The sequence below is a fragment of the Panthera tigris genome, chromosome C1 (assembly GCF_018350195.1).
Source record: "Panthera tigris isolate Pti1 chromosome C1, P.tigris_Pti1_mat1.1, whole genome shotgun sequence".
In the NCBI taxonomy this organism is placed as follows: domain Eukaryota; kingdom Metazoa; phylum Chordata; class Mammalia; order Carnivora; family Felidae; genus Panthera; species Panthera tigris.
This window is the reverse complement of record NC_056667.1, coordinates 124,630,615-124,644,497: the sequence shown is the minus strand read 5'-3', so window position 1 is coordinate 124,644,497 and position 13,883 is coordinate 124,630,615. Positions and strand designations below refer to the sequence as shown.

The following is a 13,883-nucleotide window of genomic DNA, read 5'->3' as shown; positions in this document are numbered from 1 at the left end:
AGAGAGAGAGAGTACAATCAGGGGAGGGCCAGAGACAGGGTGAGAGAGAGAATCCCAAGCAGGCTCCGCACTGACAATGCAGAACCCAATGCAAGGGCTTGAACTCACGAACAGTGAGACCATGACCTGAGCCGAAACGCAGAGTCGGATGCTTAACCAAGTGAGCCACCCAGGTGCCCCTGAGTTTGGTTATTTTTTAAATCAAAATCTTTTACACCAAAATTGTTATATGGTCTACAGCATACAACTAATTACCCCTCGCAGCATTAACACCTGTGTATCAATGATCTCTGAGCAATACCAGACAGCTGTGTGCCAGGGCACTTGGAAGAGGCTCGACCAGTGGTCATTCCAAACCACCAACTCCAGCCATCAGTCCTACCTCAGAAATGTTTACTGAAGAAGGACAGAAGGTCAGGGGCACCTGGGTGGCTCAGTCGGTTAAGCAGCCGACTTCGGCTCAAGTCATAATCTCATGGTTAGGAGTTCGAGCCCCACATCTATGTGCTGAAAGCAGAGAGCCTGCTTCAGATCCCCTGTCTTCTCTCTCTCTGCCCCTCCCCCACTTGCATGCACTCTCTCAAATAAACATTAAAAAAATTTTTTTAGGTGGACTTCATTAAAAAAAAAAAAAAAGGAAGGATGGAAGGTTAGAAAGCACTCCGTCAATGTCAGTGATCGTGTGGCCCCCTTTTTATATCAGTCTCCATTTGGACACAGCTCTGAGGTGAAAGAACAGTTTATAAGGATGCAATACTGTGAAACCAAAGAAGCTGCTAATTCCACCAAGTCCAGTCATCAAGATGTATTTTAAGAAAACAACCCTGAGCATTTTGGTCAATATCAAAACCCCTTCAATCATGTGTAGTGGCATAAGCTAGCTAAATGAATATCCATGTGCCTTAGACCTAAATGATAAAGGCCTACTTTCTGTGTTTTTGCTCTTTTCTGTCTGTTTTCATCAACATCTCAACTGGTGCATTACAGGGCAATTTTCCGAGTGAGGGCTGGGATCGAGCAGTTAAGACTGTATGATTTTTTAAATGTGCATGATGTGCCTCCTCCCCCCACAAAAAGTTCAATGCTCTCAAATCTGAATTTTTCTTTGATAATACATTAACTAAAAACTCAACCTTGATTTCCCCTTAAGCATCAGACAAGCTATTCCCCAAGTCCTATGAAAACGAGTGCATTACCCTTGGCTCTATCATTAGCAAAATTCATGGTCACTATGAAACCAAAGGGCCATTCATTCCTATCCTCAGCAAACTTTCATGTTCAACTCATCTTAAATTATCATTTGCTGAGGAGCTAAATAAGTAAAACATTAATGAGAACTTATAGTCACTTCTAGCTAGGTCTCTAGATCAAGTAAACATGGAAGGAAGTCCTTTCTCCTTCCTCATTTTGTTTTTCAGTTTATTCATTTACTTTGAGAAAGAGAGACAGAATGGGCAGTGGGGAGGCAGAGAGAGAAGGAGAGAGAATCCCAAGCAGGCTCTTCACTGTCAGCACAGAGCCTGATGCAGGGTTCAAACTCGCAAACCATGAGATCATGACCTGAAACCAAGCGTCTGATGCTTAACCCATTGAGCCACCCAGGCACCCCTCTCCTTCCACATTTTCAGAACAGCAGCACTTTACAGCTTCATCAAGATTTCACCCACACGTTTGTTTTCTGGGCATTAATAGGCTCCCTCACTCTCTTCTTGGGCTCATCTTTGATTTTCCTCCCTTTCTTAATTACACCTAAATTAGGAGAGCATTTGTAAAGCATCATGGGAATTCAATTCAATCTAAAAAGAAAAAGGTGGTGATCACAGGAGACAAAGTGAAAAAGTAGCCAGGAAAAGCTGGAATCCCATTTTCAACCAACATTTAACCCCATGATTTGTTATTTTGGATAAGAGAGATTACAAATGGGTAGCAAAATACCCTACTTGACCAGCTCTGCACTCTAGGGTGGTATTCTATAAGGAATCTGCCCTGGAGTTTCTTGCCTCCCACCCCCTTCCCTTGCATGTTTGAGAATCACCGCCACAGAATCTCCTTTGGATCCAGTAACACATGACGATGGTGGCCAATTCCAGACCTAGGGGTCTCACACCTCCTCACCCCTCATGTCCTTCTGCACCAGAATCTTCTGGGTTGATCCCCTTCTCAAGTTTACACTCAAGTTTTTCACCGTCTTATTCCCTATGAACCATGTCTCTCCATGTCTCAGAATCATGATGCCAAACAACCATGGACATAGCTCAAAACAGTCTTTCCCTGTCTCCTTTTCTGGAGGTTAATAAGCCAAGGTGGCTCACGGACAGCACCAACGCTGTTCCATACATGTATTCATGTGAGAAAATAGTTGAAGGGAGTGTATGGCTCTGTCCAAAGTATCTTCATGCCTACAGAAATCATTTCAAATGATAAGATGTACCTACTGGTACCCACGAGAGAATCATAAACATGTTTATAAGCTTTTATCATTCAATCTTCCTGATCAAATATCAGATAATATCAGATAGTCACATAGCAAAAAAACAAAACAAAACAAAACCACAATGGCAATGCTGGCTTCAAATGGCTTTCATCTTATGTGGTGCAGGGCAGCTAAATTCACCACACAGTGAAATTTTGCACAGTTACAAAGATCTAAAGCGATCCTTGACATCAGAACTTACACAACCTTAACCTTAAATACTTTTGGTTGCAACATACTTCAAAACTTTCTAGCACCTTTCCATTTCAGGGAGGCCTCTCATCGCAATGCCATTGAAACTTTCCCCCCAAATACAGTCCAATCTAAATCTGCCCCACATTGCTCATGCTGCCTGGACTCAAAGAGAGAAGTCCAATGCTCACAAGCTGTGTGAGGACCACCAAGTGGCTCTCTCAGTCTCCATCTTCTTGTGTCTGAACAGAGGTGATCATGGTGTCTCATTCACAGAACGGCAGTGGGATTCATCTGAGCTAACACAACACAGCCAGAACCACAGCTACCACCTCAGACAGACAGGGAACCCTCCACAAATATTAGGGATTCTGCTACTGCTGAACAATCATTCATAGGATAAAAAAAGGCAGCTCTAGAACCAGTCATAAGCCTGGAACCACAGCCTCTCGTAATGCTGGTTACATCAGATTTTCATTTTGCTAACAGCTATTTTGCACAGCAGGTGTGACAATAACAATGATTCAGAGGCCGGGGACTTGCAATACCCTTAGTTAAAATGACTGTTCTCCTCCAGATGGTCCCCAGGTAAAATGTGTTTGATGGACAAGTAAAAAAAATTCAAACCTTGCAACTTGAGAATTCATAGGTAACTTGAATCCTAGAGATATTTGTATCCATCAAAGTTTCTCCAAGATTCAGGGGCACGCGGGTGGCTTAGCTGGTTAAGCATCCAACTCCTGCTCAGGTCATGATCTCATGGTTTGTGAGTTTGAGCCCTGTGTCCAGCTCCAAGCTGACAGTGCAGAGCCTGCTTCGGATTCTGTTTCTCTCTCCCAGAAATAAACATTAAAAAATTTTTTTAATAAAATGTTAAAAAAAAACACATTTATCCAAGATTTTACCAAGACATGAGGACAGTGGGCCGGGAGAGCCAGGGACACCATTTATCTAGGTTTACCCGTTTTTTATGGTTCACTCACAACGTCAGGAAGAGCAGAATCCCTTGACAAAGCTTGCACACCATCCCCAAGAGTGATTAGTATTTTCATCAAGATTATTTTAACAGGCACCAAGGAATTAATCTTCGAATTCAGTTGCTTGAACCTTCCCCAAATTACACCTGTTTCTGTCCTTTGGCCCAAAGGTTCTCAACATGCAGTCTCAAATCAACAATATCAACATCATCTGTGAAGCTGGCAATGCAAAATCTCAGACCTCACCACATCCCTACTGAATTAGAAGACACTAGGCTGGGGCCCAGGAGATTCAGATGCTGGCTCAAATTTAAGAACCACTTCCAATAGGCTATTAACACATGGGCTGGGGCATCAGAACATACAGCTCTTTTCCTTCAGCTATCTGGCATTTCTCGGATCCATAAAACCTGCTATAGGATGATGTCAGCTGTTCCGTTTATTTTTAATTCTTCATGATGAGGCTGATGATGATTCATTCAGCACCTTATGTGATCACTTAAATAGTAAGGATCCTTCTTGCCCACCCCTAATGGAAGGTGACTGCTGCCTGTTATTTCTGCTGTAATTACAGGAACAATTCAGTAACAAAAGCTTGTCCTTTATCAACCTCAGCAAAAGCTGTAATAGAGAGTTATAATTATAACACTCCATTCTTTCCCATAATGTGTTCACAATAATGTATCCTTTGAAAGTGATCATACCACATGTCATAACAAGGAAACACAGAACCCAGGATCAAATTTAGTTTATTGTAAATAGAAATCAAAACTCCAAGTGTTTGGGCGCACCTTTTCCAATTGACATCAAACAAGCACACGTTAGCCATCCGGCTGTATCTCATTTATTTAAGTGAAATATGGGGGCTGGGGGAGGCGATTTAATGCATTCTGTGGTCCTAAGGTAACCTCACAATACTCAACAGTTATCACCAGACACCACCCATCATCTAACTAATTATCAAAGCAGGAAGCATTAAGGAGCATTTCCTAAATAATAAATAATCCTTTTCCCTACCTTTAATTTGTTGATATGTGTATTAATTTGGAGAAGTTAATTTCATACTTGTTGTGAGGTCTCCTGATGAATTGTGAATACCAGCATATTATTAGTTTCCCTTTCCTTTTTGATTAATTTCACACTTATGCTGGATAAGAAAGGTTAGATTAATGATGTCTGGAAGACAGTGTTCAGTTCTTGTAAGATACTAAATCAACCTCATGTTCAAGTAAACACAGAATGCAGATAAGGAAATGATAATGGAATTGTCTCCAGGATGTGTTTAAGGTGCCATGCAAATAAATGCCCAGAAACCCAGAGTGTTTAAGCTGTAAACTCCACTGACTACTCCTCCAGAAGGGGAGGAGAATAAAGGCCAGAGTTCTGAAGACTGCAATATGCACCAGTAAACCTGTGCCCTTGCCACTGACTCCAGAGATGAATTGATTTATCACACTACAATTCTCAATTTTCCAAGGGTCCCTCTGTGTATTACTTGTCTCTTCCCACCCTTGTGTTTTCTAGACTCTCTACAACAGTCTCAGGACTCCTAGCTCAATAGGTATTGAATAGACAGGTCGCCTTCTACAGAGGATAAAAAGGAGCATAAACTCAGGCTCAACATGCAGCTTCAGTATGCACATACATGCTAATCCTATTTTCTAGGATAATGCCTACATTAACTGAGAACCTGCTACGTACCAAGACACCAGGTACCTCGTATAAGTTAACATAACCACAGCTCTTTGAGGTACAATTACACACAGTTTGCAGATGAAGAAACTGAGGCTCAGAAAGCTACCTAGCTTGCTTAAGTGACCACCATCTTCACACAGATCTGTCAAGCTCCCAAGCCTGGAGTCTTCCATTCCACACTACTTCCCCAGAGCATGAGTAAATAGAACACTTATGGCTGCCTAGACATTATTCCAGAAGACCTGAAAACTACAGACATGCCATTTTCCTCTAAGAAACTTCCCTGCCTACTCTAGCTCCAACTGACCTAAGTCTTGTTTGCATCTCAACATTTAAATACAATGTCACGGTTCTGTGCTATTAGACTAATGTCCACTCGACTGCAGTGTCTTAACCCTCCCTGCACAGACAAGCCTGCCCAACTGAGACCTATATCCAAGTCCTAACACAGGGATCGGTCATCTCTGGTCATGGCCTCAAGCAGTCCTGTCCAGTATGGTAGCCACTTACTACATGTGGCTCAATTCAATCACAACAAAATAAAATTAAAAATGCAGTTCCTCAGACACACCAGCCACATTTCAAAGGTCCAATGTCCCCATGTGGCTAGTGGCTATCGTATTGAACAGTTCAGCTACACAACATCTCCGTCATGGCAGAAAGTACTACTGGGTGGTGCTGGTGCAGAGATATTCTAAGAAGGCATGCTCTCATTTAATATCCTACCAACAGTGTGCAGGAGGACTGAGTCTGTTCGCCATAGAACTCATCAAGGGTACCATCAGACCAACTGTGGCCATACCTATGGGTCTTTGGAGCTCATCCTTTAAGGAATAACATTCCGTGACAAGTTAGGTCATTTGTAGACTTAGAAATAAAGGGCAGGCCTCGGAGAAGAGAAATGAGAAGAAACAATCATCATAAGCCCTTCCATTTGAGAATAACCATGCTAACCAACTGTAGGTCAGGAAAGACTCAGCAGCAACCACAGCCGCATGCACAAGGGTGTCCTTGAGGCATACCCTCACTGAAACGCTCTCTCAAGAAGTTAATCTCCCCTATTCCTCCTTGGCAAGACAAAATCCCCAAATTTGGTCTCTTGTTTCTAATGATTAAAGAAATCAATGCAAGGACACCACTTCTCAAATCACTCTCACCCAACTGCTTCACTAAAAGTTGGATAATTAGCAATGAGACAAGCCTTTGGTGACAATCAAAGTCTGACAGAAGGTTAGAAAAGAGAGCCTCTGTCCCTGTGGTGACACCTGACCTGGAAGGAGTTACTTCAAAGATTTCCAGGAATTAAAAACTTGAGAAACTCTGGGTACAGCTCCCATCTAGGCCAAGATCCTAGGAACATACTGTTGGTTACAATTAGATTAGAAAGCCTGGGGTACAGCACACAGAATGTTAAACATCAAGGTAACTGACCTGACCTTTGAGGATTACAACCTCCAAGTGCACTGAGCATAGCAGCTCTTCCCTTGGTCAGTTCTTCATTGCTTTCCTCTCCCATGCTCCCTCCTATCTGCACAATATGCCCAAGACAAGTCAGTCTCCATGGCTGCCAACATGGGTTATAAAGTGGTGGACCCAAGTCCACGTGCCACCTTCAATGCCAACGCCTTCAGGTAATTGCCCTTATCAGTCCCAGACTCCAGATCACACCTGGGCCTCTCTCACCACGATGAGAAAGTAATGAATGGGAACTCTGTAGAGCTAGGAAAAGAAATCCAGGTGGAGAGTTTTCTAATAAAAATGCAAATCAATTCTTTCCTGTGGAGTGAAAGGGAGATAAACTAACACATTCCTCTCTTAGAGCCTATGAAAATCATCTGATCCTGGATAAATGTTCCTCTCTCGCCTCAGTCATATCAGTAAGGCCCACCCTTGCCTGTCTTCAGGGCATTACTCACCTTTGCCCATGGAATTACAAGACCTAATGAAAGTTCCAGCATTAACCCTTCCTGCTCAGTGGCTCACAACAATGGCTTTGTGACCTGGTGGACCTTCTCCAGCCTCATCCCCCTCCCTCCCAATCCATTCCTGATAACCTGCCAGATGCACCTCAGGAACACCCCCCCCACACACACACACACACACACACACATGCACGCACACCGTCTCACAAGGTGGCTTAGGCCACCATTTCTAAGATCAAACCCTGGCCTTGTCCGCCCTCCTCAATCAGGGCAGACAAGGCACTAGTCTCTCTTCTCCCTGTCACCATGTCTTCCCTGCCCTCAACACATCCAACTTACCCCTCCCACATCACAAACATCTACTCTGGGAAACTTTCCCAAACCTGAAGTGCTGTTCCCTCCTGTGTGTGGTAACATTCAAAACCAGAATGTCAGCTCCTCAAGAACAGGGCAGGTCATACTTTTCCAGATCTCTGAGGAGCATGTTAGACTCAGAATCTTACACAAAACCGATGTTTCTCAAATATTTGATAATCCACTGAAAAAAGCCCCAATCCATGCTTGTAAGCCCATTAGTCTGACTGGATTCTCAGACCACTAAGACCCCTTCAATACACAGTTTATTCACCATAAGCCCATGGAGGCTCCATGCTGCAGGACGGAGCCCAGACTCTGGGCTGCCTCTGCCTCATGAATTCCAGCTCCACCACTTGCTTGGCAAGGCACTTAATACCTCTACACCTCCCTTTCACCTTCTGTGAAACCCAGGTAATAATAGTACCTACCCCCAGGAGCGTGGAGGGTTCGAGACAATGGTAAAGCACGTAGCCAAGCACCTAGCACCCAGTAGACATTCAACAAATGTTACTCTACCCCTCTTTCTCCTATTATTAGTAAGCCTCCTTCAGAGGACAGGAGGGGCGCCTGGGTGCTCAGTCGGTTAGGCATTCGACTTTGGCTCAAGTCATGATCTCACGGTTTGTGAGTTGGAGCCACTCATTGCGCTCTCTGCTATCAGCACACAGCCTGCTTCAGACCCTCTGTCCGCGCCCCTCTGCCCTTTTCCCTGCTTAGGATCTCTCTCAAAAATAAACATTTAAAGGCAGGGGGGATGACGAGACATGTAGCATAGAAACAACATGGTTACAAGGATTAAAATCACCTGTGTTCAAATCCCAACTCTATTCAGATCCTGGCTGTGGGACCTCGGGGAAATTATTCAACCACTAAGCTACAGTATCTTTATCCCTAAAATGTGATAAATAATCAACCTCAAAGAGTCAGTCTAAGGATTAAGTGAGGGACTATATCTGAAATTCCCAGTACATGGTGAGCAGCTCAATTAATGGCATTTACTAAAGAGGATTTTAATTCAAAACAAAACACAACTGGAAAAGGAAACAAAACAAAAAACAAAAAACAAACAAAAAAAACCGTCGTGCTCCTTGCTCACATCTGTCATCTCCTTCCGGTCACATTCTTTAAGCTCGTAAACCAGGCCGGCCTTTCGGCTGACAACCCCCACCTCCTGGGTCATGAGCCAGAGTCCTCACACAGGGAATGCATAAAAATTACATTGAGAGCTGCAAGGAGACTCATTTCCTCAAGGCAAATATGTGCCTCCTCATTTTTATAGCTTTGTCAATCTCTAAATATTCATAGCTGCTCATATTTACACATAACACTAGCAAGGCCATTCCTGAATGGAAAACACACTGCTACTATTGGTTACTTTTTGAAAAATGAATCTGTGATTGAAACCAGTCTAACAAAAAAGAGCCCCAAGTGCAGAGAGAAAAAATATTCACAGATATGGAATGAACATTCCAGTGGATAAGATGTTACAAACTTCACTAAAGACAGTCCCAGCCAGGAGGATACCCTTTAATGGGAAGAAACATAAAACTCTTTCAGATACATTTTGCAAGGTTTTGCAAACTCAGAGGGGCAGTCAGAGCACAGGGAGGCCCGGGGCTCCCACTCTCTGCCTACCTAGGGCCCCAGGGGGCTACTTAGTTTCTTTCTGCTCCTCCAAGGTCCTGTCCTGGGGCCCACGGGGCATCGCGGGTGGGAGGTGGTAGAATCCTTGACCCAGGTCTCAACTGCTGGAGGGCAGAGGAAGGGCACGAGGCCAGAGCTCAGAAGTTATAGGAGTTACCAGGTAACCAGGTTCGCGCCAGAAATACGTGTCCTCTCGGCCACAGCCTTTACTGCACAGTGCTGGAAAATGACTTCACTTTCTTCCGGGGGCTCTCAGGCCCAGCCCCGGCCACCAGAGCAGGGCCCAGCAGGCTCACCACACTGGGCTTGCTGGGGCACACGGGCTCTTACCTTACCAAGTCGTCTGGTGCAGAGAGAAGCTTCCCCTCTGATGCAGGCCCTAGGCGGGAGAGCTTGTCAGAATCCAAGGGACGTGAGCTAACCGGGCTGCTTCACAAGGGCCTCCATCTCTCTGAAGACCCGCCAACGCACTGCGCATCTGTGAGTACTGCAGGCAGCTCTCTGCCCAGGGCCTCCTCACCTGCTCCAGCTGCCCGGTTCTCCCTGTTCTCCCCCAGCCCACACCCACCTCGGGGCTCGCAGGTGGGGCTCGCTCACACGGCCAAGTCAGCTGCACCCTCCGGGCCGGTGGAAGCCTGACGCTCCTGACAAGTATCGGAGAACATCAGTGAAGGCTGCGGGGCAGCAGAGCAGTGGCTGGTGTTGCTGGATGCTCACCTACCCGCCAAGGCCCCTGTGCAGTTTCCAGGACAGACCCATTTGGGAGCTACAACCACGTGCCGAAGCAGGAACTGCGACACAGAGTCAGAACAACCTCACAAAGTCGCACAGCTGACAGGTGGCCGAGCCAAGGACGTGCACCCCAACTGTCTAACCACAGAGCTCTCGCTCATCACCTCGGGACTGGCCCCTCTCGACCGTGTGCCCTTTCACTGACCTCTCACTTGAGTGCTAATGAAGAATGACGTCTCAGGTTTGACAAGCCATCTTCAGGTGCTGGGTGCTAGGGAGCAGGGATGGTCACCTGTGTCCCCAGGACACTGGCCGACCCCTCCCCCCAACCCCATCCCCAGGGACACCTGGTGCCCCTCCTCATCAGTATTTCCCACCAGCGGCTCTGGCAAACCAGTGGGCACTTTACAGGAGTGGAAACTGAGGCACACCACGCTAGCCTGGGCTGTACGGCCACACCAGTCAGACACATGTGCTTACCGAATTGTTGGGTGTAAATCCAGCCTCATTTTGGGCAAAACTCAGCAGCACAGAGCTCAGGAATCTGCATTTTTGCTCCCCAGATGATTCTGTGGCCCTTTTGCGAGCACGAGATCACTGCCCTTCTCCAGAGCAGCTATTTTCAAGGCACAGTTGAGAGAAGGAGGGAGCTCTTAAGAAAAAAGAAAAAAAAAATGCTACCACCCCCCAACTAAAACAAAACAGATAAACAAAAAACCCAGAATCTCCTAGGGAGGAAAGAGGAAGAATCGTGAGCTTCAAATAGTGATTAACTTCCTGACATCGCGAGCCAGCGTAAAGCACCAGCCACCTTTCTCTCTGAGCAACCTTGTCATGATTCAAATGATTTAACACTCCCAACTCCACGGATTCATTTAGCAGGCTCCTTGCAAGCCAACAGAAAAGGAGTGTGGAGTGAGAAAGAGAAGGAAAAGACAAAAGGAAGGGTGGAAGGAGGGGGGAAGGGAAGAAAGAAAGAAGTTCTGGGGAAGGCTTTTACATGGCACGGACAGAAATAATGGGAACCCTTCATACACAGACCATAGATTAGCAGAATTTAGGCTAGCACTGTCCAAAAAATATATATAATAGGAGCCACATATGCAAGTCTACATGTTCTCCAAGCCACATTACAAAGTAACAAGGAACAGGTGACATTAATTTTGATAACGTATTTTATTTAACCCAACGTAGACAAAGTATTGTAAAACATGTAATTGATATTAATCATTAATGAACTCGTTCACATTCCTTTCTCCACACTGTCTTCAAAATTCAATGTGTATTCTTGTGTCCCTAGTATAGTGGTTAGCACATTCACCTCACAAAATTCGATGTGTATTTTATATTTCCAGCATATCTCAATTCAGATGAGTTGCATTTCAAGTACTCAACAGCCAAACACACGGTGCTAAGTGGCTTCCATGCTAGACAGACCGGATGCACAGAGGGGCAGGTAAAGAGGAAAAGGGCCTTGAACCAGGAACTAAGGGAGTGTGGCATCCAGTCTCATCTATGACCCACAACCCGTGCTTATAAGGGGTTTGGGGTTATCAGCTTTCAGATTCAACAGAACATACATTAGCATGATCTGCTAAGACATACCTGGCATCCCGGTTTCTGTGCCCAAAAGTATCAAGCCCACAAGTCAAGAATACGGACCGTATGGACACTCAGTAACATTACGCTCAGCTGTGCATCTCACACATCTACAGACATTAAACAGTGGCCTGAACCCTTGGCACCCACCCACACAGAGCTCACACCTCCAAGGTAAACAGCTGGAGAGCAAAGCTCCTTTCTCTGCCCCCTGCGCATAAACTTCACCCAAGAAAATCAAAGAACAGGTACCACTTGCGGTGGGCAGAATGCTCCCCCACAGACATCTCTGTCCAGGACCTATGAACATGTTACCTGGCAAGGTAAAAGGGCCTTTGCTGATATGATTAAGTTAAGGATTTTAAAAGGAGATTATCCTGGATTATCCAAATGGGCCAGATGTAATCACAAGATCCTTAAAAAAGGGAGGCAGGGGGGTCAGAGTCAGAAGCAGATATAACGATGAAGGCAGAAGTCAAAGTGATTTGATTACTAGCTTCGAAGACGGAGCCATGGGGCATAGAATACAAGGCTGCCTCTAGAAGCTGGAAAAAACAGTCTCCCCCAGAGCCTCCAGGAAACATGCAGTCCTGCTGACACCTTCATTTTAGCTCCATGAGACCTATTTTGGACTTCTGACCTCCAGAACCCTAAGTTAACAAATCTGTGTTATTTAAAGCTACTCGTTAGCAATTTATTATAGCAGCAGTAGAAAACTAATACACCATTTGTGTTTTCTGTTTTGTTTTGGAGGGAGGGAGGGAGGGAGGAAGAGAGAGAGAGAGAGAGAGAGAGAGAGAATATGCAAGTGAGTGAGGGTGGAGACAGAGAAGTGGGGCTTGCCCAAAGCGGGGCTCGAGCTCACAAACCAAACCTGAGCCGAAGTCAGATGCTTAACTGACTGCACCACCCAGGTGCCCCCTAATATATCATTTGCAAAGTAGTCAGTCAGACAACACACTTTGGTTAAAATGACCCTTTGAGTTACCGTTTACTGAGATCTTATTAAATCCCAAGCACTTTGCTGGATGCTTCACACTTTTTAAAATATACTTTTCCTTGGGGCACCTGGGTGACTCGGTTAAGCATCCAACTTCAGCTCAGGTCATGATCTCACGGCTCGTGGGTTCGAGCCCCGCGTGGGGCTCTGTGCTGACAGCTCGGAGCCTGGAGCCTGCTTCGGATTCTGTGTCTCCCTCGCTCTCTGCCCCTCCCCCGTTCACACGCTCTCTCATAAATGAATGTTAATAAGATAAAATACACTTTTCCTTTGGGAATAATTCCTGATTTCCCGAAAAGTTGCCAAGACGGTACAGATTCCCTGTATACTGTCCAGAGTCCCTAACGTGAACATCTTACACAACCACAATGCATTTCTCAAAACCAAGCATTCAACGTCGGCACAACACCATTATCTCAACTACGGATTGCCCTGGATCCCACCAGCTCTCACATGAACCCCAAGAGGCAAGTACCATTCTAATCCCCACACGATGAAGGGTGATGCGGAGACTACAGAACATTCAACCTTGTTCGGGGTCACAGCAGTGAAGAAGTGGCAAGTCTTTTCAACTTGATTCCTTTGCTTTCACCCCTACACCCTAAGCTGCCCTGTGTAGCATCATCCCCATCTTATAAGCCAGGAAAGACCGAGACGCTAGTTACCTGAAGGCACATCCACAGGAGGGATGTCAAACCTGGATGCCAAAGGCCTGGCTGCGGCAACACCAGTCCCCCGCTCCGACACGGGGGAAGAAGTTGCCGCTGGGGCCCATGTAAAGCCCCTGAAAGCCATGAACACGGCATGGCGGCTGTGATGATGAGGAAGGAGATCACGCTTCTGGAAAGTGCCTACCTATTCTAGGACCACTGCAAACTAAGAGCTTTCTTGTCGCTCTCAGTCAGTGAAGAGGAACCTGAGAGGGCCCACTCAAGTGTCCTTCACAAGGCGCGTTTCTGCAAGAACACGCCGCAGAAGGAGCTGCCGTCAATAACTATGCTAAATCTAGCTTCAATCAAACCCCTGGGGATCTAGCTTTGGGGTCTTAACAGCATGATTACAACAAGCTCCTTTAAAACATTCTTCTCCTGAGGGATCCCAGACCTCAAACCCGTATAGCCCCTGCATTTGACCACCCGAGCAATAAAAGAAGTAGGAAGAGCAGGTGTTCCCACTCTGAGGTTGTTAACCGCACAGAGAATTATGCTCAGTGAGGACGGCAGGAAGTAGGACAAACTTACCTGAAGCGCCCATAACAAGCCAGCTTGTTTATTTTTCTCCTAGCCCTTTAT

General features: G+C 45.7%; 1 protein-coding gene across 3 annotated transcripts in view; it reads right to left on the bottom strand.

The window, feature by feature from the left end:
- The window catches only part of MGAT5 (alpha-1,6-mannosylglycoprotein 6-beta-N-acetylglucosaminyltransferase), a 335,238-nt gene that overhangs the window by 289,293 nt on the left and 32,062 nt on the right, over positions 1–13,883 (bottom strand). The window contains exon 1 of one of the 3 annotated variants that reach the window (XM_042994304.1): positions 10,473–11,066. The exons of the other annotated variants lie outside the window; for them this stretch is intronic. The gene's annotated coding sequence lies outside the window, so the exon portion shown is untranslated. Of the gene's footprint in view, positions 1–10,472; positions 11,067–13,883 lie in introns of those variants that run through there. 3 annotated transcript variants of the gene reach the window in all.